Below are 13,643 nucleotides of genomic sequence, written 5' to 3'. Positions count from 1 at the left end.
ACCTCTAATTACCTCACATTAATATGTCAATCTGGGAGCGTTTGGTTATTTCAAAGAGTGACTCAATCTGAGGCTATTTGTCAGAGTAATGCTAGTAGTACAGCATTCTACAAAAATACAAGAGTAAACTGATGCTTGTCTATGGCTAAGTTACTTCAAATGACTAAAGCACACACTCTTAAAGCTAGGCAACTTTATCAGTCAAGGGTTCGACAGCAATAGCCCATCCCTTTGGAAACTGATGGAAAGGAAATTAGAGCATGGACCATGGGTCTAGGAGCGAGGCAGTAAATGCCGAGGCTCACTACAGCCACAGATCATCTCTCACACCATATGCGAGTAAATGAAACAGCAGATAAAAATGGAACGGCAAATAGGAAATTGAACAGCAAATCTAGAATGGAACAACAATGCTTAAAATGGAACAGCAATCGTATAACTAAACCTCGCGAGCAATAATCAAACTTTATCCTGTCAACTCAAACGCACTCATTGTAATCAAAACTCCAATCTTTCATTCTCCAAGCAAATCACGCAACCAACTAATGGAACAGCATTAATTACTAATTATGGAACAGCATGTGGAAATCATACACACACAACACTCTGAAAAAGTAATCTGATTTAACACCAATCATCAATAGGAATTACAACTGTGTTTCAAAAATGGAGCAGCATGAATCCTGAATCATAAAGAACACATCTTTCAGATAATTTCCTTAACACAAATACACAGCATAAAAGCTCCGTAACAAAATGATAACAATGTTCAATTAAGTCTAATAATATTGAATCAACTCTGAAAGTATTGATGATATAATGCAGAGTCAATATAAAGAACCTTAATGAACGAATCTTAACAGAGCATATGATGTAACTTATAAAGCATATCAGATTACCAACTAATGACGATAAGCAAACCACGCAGAAATCAAATCGTAGTGATACAAAAGCAAGTGTCCTCCGGGGCTGGGCCCTTAGCCTCAAGGGTACACTGCTTTAAGTTAATCCAGATGCAGAGATAAGATAATCACCAAGTTTATATTAATGCATGAAACAGAAAGTACAATGAGCCAAGTTCAACGAGACTCGATGATCAAAGTTCAATCTTTAACAAAAGGTTACATAAAAGCATCGTCCCCAAACTAACAGTGTCGTCCCTTTATATAAGGGTAACGGCGGAGATGTCTAAGCAATAAGATAAATAAAGCAACGATCCCTCAGGATCGAAGATCCTGGGATTCGCCAAACTGTTAATCCTTAATCACTTCTTTTCTCCTCCGCCGAGCTGGTGCCTTCTCCTCCTTTTCCGGACCGATTTGCTTCAACCTGCTTAGCCTCGTTTGCACTCGGTCCTTCGTCAAAGGGACAGCAGTTACCCTGTTCTTGTCTTTTTCTTTGGAACAGCAGCTCCTCGTTTTTACCCTTTCCTGCACAGGAGAATGACAACTATCAGCGGTTAAGTCTTGCATACTAATTCCACATATTTTATCATAATTCTCTATTGTTTTCCACATTCATGATGTAAAAGATTCACAAGTCCCACTGAAAAGCCATTGAAATGATCATTAAAAACATACCTTTTTAGTACTCCACACACCCCCCTACTTACCCTGTTTCATGCCCTCATGAAAATGTTGTAGTTGACATGCAAAGCAGTGAGAGAATAGGGTGGAGAAGGAATCTCATGCGAAGGCCTACAGCCATGGTGAGTGACTAGGTAGTCAAAGAACTGGCCTGTTTGACCCTCAGGCATCTCATATAGGGCTTGATATCCGGGTGCAGGGTGCCAGATAATTGGACTGCGGAATCTATATCCTAACCAGGATGGCCCTGCCCTCAAAATGCTTTCGCCATAGAGGTTCAAACGGTTGGCAGCTAATTGAAAATTCTCATACTTAAATGGCTCCCTGAGCTGGATGTTTGGATTAGAGATTCGGTACCGGAATTTGGCTGCATCAATGGCGAGGTCTTTGATAGAAAGAAAATATTCTAAACTTTGTCGAATGAGTGCCTCGTGCATGGGTCCTAACATTTCGATGACACCCAGAGTTCTCATAAGGTTTCTATGTGCTTTCCATAACCGTACTGGGTCCCTAGGCTCAGCCCTTACCCACAAGTCTAGGCCGTTTTCCTGCCTCTAGAAAGTGTTATAGGCTTTGAGCCATTTAATCTGATTAACCCCGAATGAGATGAATGCTTGCAATTGAATATCCCCAACAAAAGGGCCAGGGTTCAACTCAGTCTCCTGATCTAGCACGAGGTTATGCAAATGAAATTCACATAGCAATCTCTGGACCCTCACCCCATAATGCTTACAACAGTCTATAAAGTCATTGACAGTGTTAATTTGTATCGGGGCGCCTGCTTTAACAGCTTTTATTTTTAATTGTAAGTACCGTTCCAATAAAAACAGAGCATAGTTTTTGGCAGGGGCCCTACATGCTAAAACGTCATTGTATAAAGAACACAAGGTATCCATCTGTTTGATAACAGTATCTAGTCTACGGGTTACCTTTGCAACTTTCTCTTGTTCCTTTCGCCACCCTTCAAAGGCCTGGCTTTCGGATTGGTTGACGTTCCTTAGTTGTTGTTGGAGTTCTTCATACTTCTCACGAGGGACTGTTTGCTCTCTAAGCCTCTCCATTTCTTGTTGAGCCTGTTTCAATCCCTTGTGCAAGGTCCTCGTCTTTGGATCTCTTTTCCATGCATCAGTGGAGGCCAGGAGTTTTACCTAAACTTTCTTATTGCGTTGTTTCGAGTTCAGAACCCTTATCACCCCTGAGGGTGGTGCCTCTGTTTTAATTTCCTTGTTGTCCTTTTCTTTTTTAACATGAATACCAGCTTGCAGCTGTTCCTTTTCAAATGGAACAGCAGTTTGTCCCTCAACGCCATTTGGAACAGCAGCTGGACCTTCAGCTTCATTTGGAACAGCAGCTGGACCTTCAGCTTCATTTGGAACAGCAGTTGGATCTTCAGGAGGGTTTTGATCAGCAGAGCGATTTCTGGTCCTCCGCCTTTTTATCCTGCGGATTCTTACTGTAGTGGTCATCTTTTTCTTCCCGGTGGTCTTCCTTGTCCTCAGCCTCGCTTTCAAGATCCTGATCTGCTGGTGGAGCTGGGCTATTATGCTCAATAACCTCCGTTGTTCCTTTCGTAATTCTCTAATTTCCAATGTTTTATTAGAAGGAACAACAGGCTTTCTGCTGCGTTCTGGGCCGTGACTAGTCCCTGGATCTTTCTCCTGGGGTGCTTCTTCACTGTTTTGTGCTAGCTGTTCTGGGGTAGGAACCCTAACTGGTTCCGTGGCTTCGCTTTCTATCCTTACTTCCTCTAGAATTTCCTCTGGTGCCGTGGGAACAGATTGTTCCCGTTCAGTGTCTCCTATCTCCTTTTCATTATGAACAGGCAGATTTCCTTCTTCTGCCTCTTCTGCATGCGGTTTTTCGGGTGTATCTTCTTCCTGGGGTTTGTCGCGGAGGTATGATGGAGTGGAAGGTTGGCCATACTCACCCATATTGGCCAAGATTGTGGCCAATTCCTCTTCTCCCACTGGGTCATGTGGTGGGCTACCTACCTGCTGTCCCATTTCCTCCTCCTGCCTGGATTGTCCAGCTTCTGCCTCAAGATGCTTAGCTTCTGTTTCAGGAGGCTCAGCTTCTGTCTCAGGAGGCTCAGCTTCTGTCTCAGGAGGCTCAGCTTCTGTCTCAGGAGGCTCAGCTTCTGTTTCCGAATGCTCAGCTGCTTCATCATTTTCCTCTTCGGATTGCTCAGCCTCCTCGGCCTCTCCTTCCTTTTCTCCTTCGACTTGTTCTTCTTCTACTTCTGGCCGTGAGGGTTGCTCGTCCTCAATTACCACTGGCTGGCTAGTGCTTTCCTGGAGTTTTTCCAGCCTTCCTCTTATCCGGGCTAACTGGATTGATTTTATGTGTTTCTCTGGCTGTTCCGGTGTATCAGTGTCATGCTTACGCTTTGCTGATTCCTGGCGTGTTTCTGGTCGTTCGGATGTGCTCGCAACATGTTTTTGTTTTCTTAATTCTCTGCGTTTTTCCGGACGTTCTGGTGTGCTTGTAGTATGTTTACGTTTTGGGGAAGGTGTTGTCGCTCTCCCCTCAATTATTGCAATTAATTCTTCCCAGCTGCTTTGCTGCTGGGTGAGGCTATGACTAACTATTAGTCGGATTAATCCATGGTGGCTGACAACTGACTCTACATGCTGTGCCTTTTTCAGGCTTCGTGCGACATCATGAAGTAAAGAATTCAAAAGTGCAGGAAGATTTACAGAGCATTTCTGCTTTAGAACAGCTAAGAGTTTAAGATGTCGTGGCCTTACCACGTCTTTTCTCCCCTCGCAGGTGATGTAGCTTTGCACTGTTCTTGCTAATTCTGCCCAGGGTTCTCCTAGCATTGCCGGCAGAACTCCCTTCCCTTTAATCGTTAAGCTCTGGCCTTCGTCCTGGAAAATTTCCATGATCTTCTGGAGTCTTTCCTTCTTTAATGTCCATACAGGTCCGGTGGCTGGTAGTCCTGAGACTTCTGCGATTATATCGTCGGTGACCGCTATCCACTTCCCCCTCACTGTGGAGTGATCCTCCTGCAGGTTCTGCAGAAATTCCATCGCCACTGTTTCATTGGACTCCTGCAGGCGACTGAGATAAGTCAGCCATCCTGCTCTTTCCAGGATCTCCCGAGCAGCAGCGGAGACTGTCAACTCCTGTGGTTCGCTTCGAATTGCCCTGCCTCCCATGGTTTCACTGTGGATTCTCAATGGAACAGCAACTGTTTGTGCTGTTTGAAACACAGAGAGGGTAGTAATCGTCAGATTTAGAAAAAACACAGAGTATGCAACAAAAATGACCTATGAACAGCAACTTGTGTAGAAAAAATAGAAATATCATGTCGTTAAACCGTGCCATTTCCTGGTACACTATCTTTCCCGAATAGTGAGCTGACACATAACCCGGGGAATAATGAGGTTAACCTACCCCCCACAATGCGATAGGCTGCCCAGCCGTCAAAGAAAGGAGCGGCACCCAATCTGTAACCAAGTCATAAAGGAACAGCGTATGAAAACATGCCATGTTTAGAAAAACAACGGATTGCTTAAATCGAGGCGTAAAGTTGGATCGCGTATTACATAAGAGGCTGCTGCGATATGATGTGAGGCCGGGGGATAGGACCTCTGTCGTACTTGCCAAACCTCAAGTGATCATTGTCACCTCCTTTGCCATGATTGGTGTAATAAATGTTCATGCGATATATAAGTCGGGAAATAATGTATGATTAGTGCCTAGGATATAAGAAACAAAAGGGTATTAGTATCTACCTATTGGTGTAATTAATGTGACTTCGATACCATTAACAGTGCTCTGCTGCCGACAGGTGTCCATAACCTTGGCAGAGTTGTTTATTTCACCCCTGGAACCATGATCCTTTGTGTCCATATTAAGGAATGTGATGTCAAAGTGTAGGCCATTATGCTTGCTTGGTAACCAGTTAGCCATAATGCCATTCACGAGGAGGGGGCGAAGAGTGGGCAGGCCGGCTCGTGATGAGACCTCCTGTTCCAAGGTTTGTTTATTTGATATACCTCTTGGACCATATCCCTGGTGTGGTGGCCATAGTGGGAATGCCACTTCACTTCCATCCTCATGATCATGGTAGGCTGGCTCTTGATGAGACCCCCTATCCTGCATTTGACAATTTATAATTCATTTGCTTTTTTTTTCTTTTTTTCATAAAGCACTTTTCCTTATATATCCACAAAGGGTGGTTCAACACTCCTTAAGAGTAGGAATGGTGGAAGAAGTCTTATCATCTCAATAGGAGGATATAAACCCTGTGCTCTTATTCCTGAACAAAAATCAAAGGGAAAAAAGAATGGCATGATAAAGATAACCAATCAGGGCAAAATTAGTAAGACAATGACAACAAAAGATAAGTATGTCCTTCCTTCTGTCCTCTTACCAATACATAGCCTTATAAAGATAGCGATTTATAATTTCCTGATTTCAGTATGTTGAAATTTTGTATTCATTGCATAAGTGCATAGTTGTCTCTAAAAGACTTTGAAAGAACAGGGGCAAGAAGCATCCTCAAACTTGGACCAGCAAAAGGGATAAGCTGTTTCACAAAGAGAGAAAAAGTATGCTAGAGAAATAAAGGAGCATAGGTCTCAAAAGTGCAAATGCCGCTCCTTTTGAAAAAGGAACAGCAGAACACAACAAATGCCGTTCCTTTTGAAAAAGGAACAGCAAAACACAGCAAATGCCGTTCCTTTTGAAAAAGGAACAGCAGAACACACCAATGCTGTTCCTTTTGAAAAAGGAACAGCAAAAAATGAAAATGTTGTTCCTTTTAGAAAAGGAACAGCAAGACAAGCGAACGCCGTTCCTTTGAAAAAGGAACAGTAAAAATCAAGAATGTTGTTCCTTTTGAAAAGGAACAGCAGAAAAATCAAAAGTGCTGTTCCTTTTGAAAAAGGAACAGCAGAAAAATCGAAAGTGCTGTTCTTTTTAAAAGGAACAGCAGAAAAAATCGAAAGTGTTGTTCCTTTAGAAAAGGAACAGCAGAAAAAATCGAAAAATCGAAAAATGTTGTTCCTTTTGAAAAGGAACAGCAGAAACACGCAAATGCCATTCGTTTCAGGAACGGCAAAAATTGAGCAAAAGAACACATCTAGTTCAACATATGTACACAAACTAAAAAGAAATTATGTACAAATTGTGAAAAGAAATGAATTCCTTAATGAATTACAGGTGAGGAAGACTTCTCTTCCTCTCGTAAAATCTCCATATCAGTGTCTCTGCGTCGCTGTTGGCAGAAGGATTCCCGAGTGAGCGGTTTACGATAGAGACGAACTCGGTGGCCATTCACTTTGAAGGTATATCCAGAACCGTCGATGGTGATTAAAGTGATGGCCCATTGTCATGTACCTTCTGGATTTCGTATGGTCCCAACCAACGAGTCTGGAGTTTCCCAGGGAAGTCCTGAAACCAAGAGTCATATAACAGAGCCCAGTCTCCCTCGTGGAAGACTTTGTTTTTTATGAGTGCATCATGCCATTTAGCTCGCTGCTGTTGAATCAATGCTGTATTTGAGAGCCTAATTTCATCCAATTCATTGATCTGTTATAGTCGATTAATCTGTGCCTCGGTTAGATCTAAGCCAACTTCCTGTGCTGTTCGTAATGTTTGGATTTCAAATTCTATAGGAAAAATGGGTTGTTTTCCAAACACTAATTGATAAGGTGAGTAACCAGTGGTGCTTCTCCATGTTGTTCTATAGGCCCAGAGTGCTTCAGGTAGTCGGGCAGCCCAATCACGCCTATGTGACGCAATGGTTTTCGTTAGGATTGATTCTATTACCTTATTGCTGCTTTCTACTTGTCCATTCGCCTGTGGGTGATATGGAGTAGTGATTTTGTGCTGGACATGATAATTATTAAGTGTTGCAGCTAATCTATTGCCAGCAAATTGTGGTCCTCCGTCTGTAATTATTTCCCTTGGAAGGCCATAACGTACAAATAGATGGAACAGGAACTGTATGACAGAGTCCTCTGTGGCTCTTGGCAATGCTTCTGCTTCAACCCACTTGGTGACATATTTTGTTACCACCAAGATATATGTTCTCTGATTTGATGAGGGGTTGATGGGTCCAACGAAATCAAGAGCCCATCGCTCGAATGGTTCGATGACTAACTGTGGTTTGAGAGGCATCTCGTCAGCTTGACCAGGACGTCCTGCTCGCTGGCAGCTGTCACAGGCTTGGACAAATTTCTTTGCATCTCTAAAAATCGTGGGCCAATAATATCCTGTCTGTAATACTTTATGTCCAGTTCTACGCTCAGCGAAGTGTCCCCCACATGGTCCGTCGTGACAGGCTTTTAGGATGTCAAAGATTTCATCTTCTCGAACACATCTTCTGATATGCATGTATGCCCCTGTGTGAAACAAATAGCCCCCAATCCAGGAGAATCGAGTACTCTTCTGAACAATCTGTTTTCGTTCATTAGGGGTTAAGTGTTTTGGTAGTTTACCTACTGCAAGGTAATTGGCAACATCAGCATACCAGGGTGTTCGAACGGCAACGGCAAACAGATGTTCGTCCGGAAATTGATCTTCAACTACTGCTGCATCAATTGGCTTTGGCATTCTTGAGAGAAAATCGGCTACAGGATTCTCTTTGCCAGGCCGGTCCTTGATTGTGATATCGAATTCCTGCAATAAAATCAACCATCTAGTTATTCTGGCATTTGTGACAGGCTTATTTGCTAAATATTTTATGGCGGAATGATCCGTATACAAAATAACAGGATAGCCTGTAATATAATGTCTAAATTTATTGACAGCATGTATTACAGCTAGGAATTCTTTTTCAGTAACAGTGTAATTTAATTCAGCAGGGGATAAATTTTTGCTGATGTAATAGATAGCATATGGTTTTTTATCCTCTTCCTGCCCAAGGACTGCACCAATGGCTGTATCTGAGGCATCAGCTGATATCTGAAATGGCAGATCCCAGTTTGGTCCTCGCAGGACTGGGGCTGTGGATACAAGCTTCTTTAAATCCTTGAAAGCACGTTCACATTTTTCTATCCAAAGAAAATCAACGTTACCAGTTAGTGCATATAAAGGTGTAGCAATGTGTGAATAATGTTCTATAAATTGTCTATAATATCCAGAAAATCCAAGAAAGCTGCGTACCTCTGTTTGAGTAGTGGGAGTGGGAATAAGCAAAAGTATTTGGATTTTGGCCGGGTCTACCTGAATGCCGGCTGCTAAAACATAGTGCCCTAGAATAAGTCCTTCAGTCATCATCATGTAACATTTTTCGTGGCTTAAGCAAAGCCTAGTAGCTATGCAGCGTTGTAGGACTTTTTCTAGGGTATTTAGTGCTGGATCAAAATCATCTCCATAGGGTGTAAAGTCATCCATATATACTTCAAGTCCATCATTTATTAAATCTGCAAAAATGCTAAGGATAGCCCTTTGGAATGTGGCGGGAGCATTACATAGGCCAAAAGGTAGAACTCGGTAGGCAAATGTTCCCCAAGGACAAGTGAAAGTTGTTTTGTCCTGGTCTTCAGGGGCAATCTGAATCTGATTGTATCCACTGAATCCATCCAGGAAGGAAAAGAATTTTTTTCCTGCCAAAGTATCTAGCACTTGGTCTATGAATGGGAGAGGAAAGTGGTCTTTTTGTGTTGCTTTATTGAGTTCCCTGTAATCCACACAAATTCTCCATTTCCCATTCTCTTTTGGTACCACCACGAGCGGAGAGACCCATTTACTGTCAGAAATAGGATAAATAAAATTGACATCTAAAAGTTTCTGAAGTTCGGCTTTCACCACATCCTTTAGATGAGGATTAAGTCTTCTTTGCGGTTGATGGACAGGGCTAGCATCTTTTTCTATATAAATGTGGTGTGTACACAATTGTGGGTCGATTCCTTTCATATCAGGGTAATCCCATGCAAATGCCTGTTGATATTTTCTTAACAGATGGATGAGCTTAGTTTCTTGTTCAGATGTGAGGTTGGCATTGATATTTAAAGTTTTTCCCGGTTCAATTTCCACAATTTTACTATTTGCGACAGAAGTAACAAGTATTGTTTGATCATGTGTGTCTTTCAGAGGATCTTCTTCTAATTCATTATCAAATGCTGCTTCTATCATGTGACATTGTGTACAGGATCCAGCTTCAGTTTGACTAATGAAATTGTTAATGGCATCATCTTCTGTTTGATCTTTAAAATTAAGTGCCTCTTGTATAGTCAATGGAGATCTAATGTTATCAGTAAGGTATGATACAAGATACTTGTTAGTTTTAATTATTGTGAGACTTGGCTGCGCTGGAGGGTATAGAACCAAATTCTTGATATCAGGTCCTTTGGTTATGGTCATATTTCCTTGCCGGCAACCAATGTAAGCATCGGCGGTGGCAAGCCAAGGCCTACCTAGGATTAGCGGGTGTCCATCAAGTCGGGTTTTTGGATTAATTATCAGGAAATCGGTCGGATATTCCCAGGAATCTACAAAGACCATGACATCGTGTAGAGTACCTTCTGGTCTAACCACAGATCGGTCGGCCAGTTCTAACAAAGTAGAGATAGGTTCTACAGATGTAATGCCGAGTTTTTGACAGGTGGTGATTGTTAAAATATTGATTGCAGCTCCTAGATCAACTAAGGCATTAGACAAGGTCTGACCGTAAATTTGAACAGTTACAATTGGATTTCCTGGGTCTTCATATTTAATGGGTGTTTCTTTCCCAGATAATAGATCAGATAAAGTACCGACTACTTGGACTCTTGGATTAGTTGTTATATTCCTCCTTGGTTTCTTTATGCACAATTCTTTAATAGTTTTTGCGTATATAGGAATATCTTGAATGGCTTGGAGGAACGGGATTTTTATATACAAATTTTGTAATTCCCCCAGAATGTCAAAGTCAGGATATTGTAAAGGTCGAGGTATGACTAATCGTTCTGGGAACGGGGGAGAGGATGTGGTTGCTTGATTATGAGACTGCTGCTTATTTACATCCTCTTGTTGCAACTGATGTTCTCTTACTAACTGATCTTCAATATGAACTGTTTTATCTCCCTCATTTTCAATGATACGTCCAGATCGTAATTGAAGATCGTTACACTCCTGCAGATCGGGTTCTATTTCTGGTGATTCTATGATTTGAAGAGATTGGACCGGTCTGTTATTTGGATTGGGGTTGGGTTGGGCTGGGAGTTGCGGTCTCAGATTAGACTGGGGATTTTGTTGTAGAGCTGGCAGAGTAGGTTGAGGGAGCGGAATAGTTCCTACTGGCTGTTGCATCGGTCTTTGCCAGTTTGTCTGCCAAGGTGAACCTTGTGAAGTAGGGGGAGTCCATTGCGGAGGATATGGGCTATTTTGCTAATATGGTGGAGTATAAGGGAAATTCGGCCAACCATATTGGTTTGGCTGATTCAGCCACGGGTTTGAAGAAGGAAACAATGGTGGTGACCAGTTTGAGAAAGGGGATGGGGGCTGATTTTGCCACATATTATATTGTTGAGCATTATATTGTGGAGGCTGAAAAGAAGAGGTTGGGTCTGAAAACATACCAGATTGTCTTGGCTGCCACTGGCGGCGCTGGTTGATCAAGTACACCGATTCTGGTTCTTCCTCTGCTTCCTTGTATACTGCTTTTAATCCAGGAAGTGAGGGGCAGCTTTCCGTAAGATGATCGTTTGTACAGATGGCACATGTTTGGACTGTATCCAGTGGACACTCCTTGTGACTATGTTTTTTTCTGCATCGGGGGCAGAAGATTGCCAAATTCTGTTCTGCCTCCATCTGCTTCTGTTTGGCCTGCATAATATCAAGTTGTGTAGTTAGTGTCCCTAGAATATCAGTTTTAAAATTTTCTAATAAATTTCCAATCTCCACACGCGTTACTCCTTCTGTTGATATTTTATTGTCTCTTGCAAACCGATCATATTATGCCGCTTTTATTCTTGTGCTGCCTCTCGAACTCCTGATGCATAAATCAATAATGTCAGCAAAATTCTCTTGATAAATATCCCCTTTTCCCATGATGTTTAATGTTTCAATCCACTGTTCCTTCATGCCCCTTATCAATGCAGTTTTTAACACATTATCAGGTAAAGGTAGTGATGCATAAGGAGATCTTTGTAAATTGTATTGAAAACGTTCCACATATTCTTCTAATGTTTCGTTCGGTTTGGCTGTCATTTGGAATATTTCATCTTTCAATTCTCTAGACCTACAATAATCCTGATACTTTTTTAAGAAGGATTCTTTCATTTGATCCCAATTGTTGATGACCCCACCACCTAGTCCCATAAACCATCTTAAAGTAGCCCCCTTTAATGTAGAGGGGAATAATTTCAATTTCTGGGGATCGGTGGTGTAATCATATCCCCTACACAACACATCAAATTCGAATAAAAATGCATCCGGATCTTCTGATGTGAGACCGTGAAATGTAGGGATATGTTGAAGAGGGATAGCTTTCATGGGCACATTTGCTGCAGAATCCACTATAGGATATTGTAATGTAGAGGTTTGAGTATTTGGCTGGTTCTAAGCCATAGGGTCGAATATATGCCAATAACCTTCTGGGATATCTAGGAGGGTATTCCTAGGTTGAGAGGGAACGATTTTAGCAGGGATAGTTTTAATGGCACTTCCTTTATCTGGGATAAGAGGAATACCTGATGTCTGAGGAGATTGAATTCCTTCAACAATGATTCTCGTAGCGCTCCCCTTATCTGGGTTGTTTAATGGCTGATCTGTTCCAACGGGAGATTTTGGTTCCTCGGTTTCCCCTGTTTCTCCTTCTCCTTCACAAAAGTTGCTGAAATTCCCTTCCTGCAATAGTTCTGGAGTAGAATTTTCAATTTCCTGAAAGTCCTGCTCTTCAGTTTGACTATGCACCTCAGCAAAGGCTACAGATGGTGATCCTGTGGCCTGAAGGGAACTAGTAGGTTGTTTAGAAATGATTTTCCTAGGACCTACTGATGGCTGAGATTCTGTTTTCTTATAGATTTCGTCTATGAAAGTTGTTCGGCCAAGGGTCACCGGCCCCTTAGCTTTTTCGGGTTTGGATGGAAGCTTGATATTCTTTTCTGGTTTTTTCTGCTTAGTCATGCACTCAAATGAACTGCTAAATTCTATTCAAACAAATCAAGAGCAAATCTGATAGGAAAGCGGACAGTGAAGCAGGGCTTTTACATGCTCCGCACGCAGGTTCTTACCTTTCGTTTTTAAGATCCAACTCTTCCCTTGCAGGTTCGTACACTACTCTGAAAAAGACAAATGGCTACACTCTTTCCCCGGCAACGGCGCCAAAATGTAGAGCTATAAAAAGGGTCTCTTTCACCTCTAATTACCTCACATTAATATGTCAATCCGGGAGCGTTTGGTTATTTCAAAGAGTGACTCAATCTAAGGCTATTTGTCAGAGTAATGCTAGTAGTACAGCGTTCTACAAAAATACAAGAGTAAACTGATGCTTGTCTATGGCTAAGTTACTTCAAATGACTAAAGCACACACTCTTAAAGCTAGGCAACTTTATCAGTCAAGGGTTCGACAGCAATAGCCCATCCCTTTGGAAACTGATGGAAAGGAAATTAGAGCATGGACCACGGGTCTGGGAGCGAGGCAGTAAATGCCGAGGCTCACTATAGCCACAGATCGTCTCTCACACCAAATGCGAGTAAATGAAACAGCAGATAAAAATGCAACGGCAAATAGGAAACTGAACAGCAAGTCTAGAATGGAACAGCAATGCTTAAAATGGAACAGCAATTCTGAAATGGAACAGCAATCGTATAACTAAACCTCGCGAGCAATAATCAAACTTTATCCTATCAACTCAAACGCACTGTAATCAAAACTCCAATCTTTCATTCTCCAAGCAAATCACGCAACCAACTAATGGAACAGCATTAATTACTAATTATGGAACAGCATGTGGAAATCATACACACACAACACTCTGAAAAAGTAATCTGATTTAACTCCAATCATCAACAGGAATTACAACTGTGTTTCAAAAATGGAGCAGCATGAATCCTGAATCATAAAGAACACATCTTTCAGATAATTTCCTTAACACAAATACACAGCATAAAAGCTCC

The sequence above is a fragment of the Pinus tabuliformis genome, chromosome Q (genome assembly GCF_031772625.1).
Source record: "Pinus tabuliformis cultivar Carrire ecotype Pingquan chromosome Q, CPIR1, whole genome shotgun sequence".
Taxonomy (NCBI): Eukaryota; Viridiplantae; Streptophyta; class Pinopsida; order Pinales; family Pinaceae; genus Pinus; species Pinus tabuliformis.
This window is presented reverse-complemented; position numbering follows the sequence as displayed.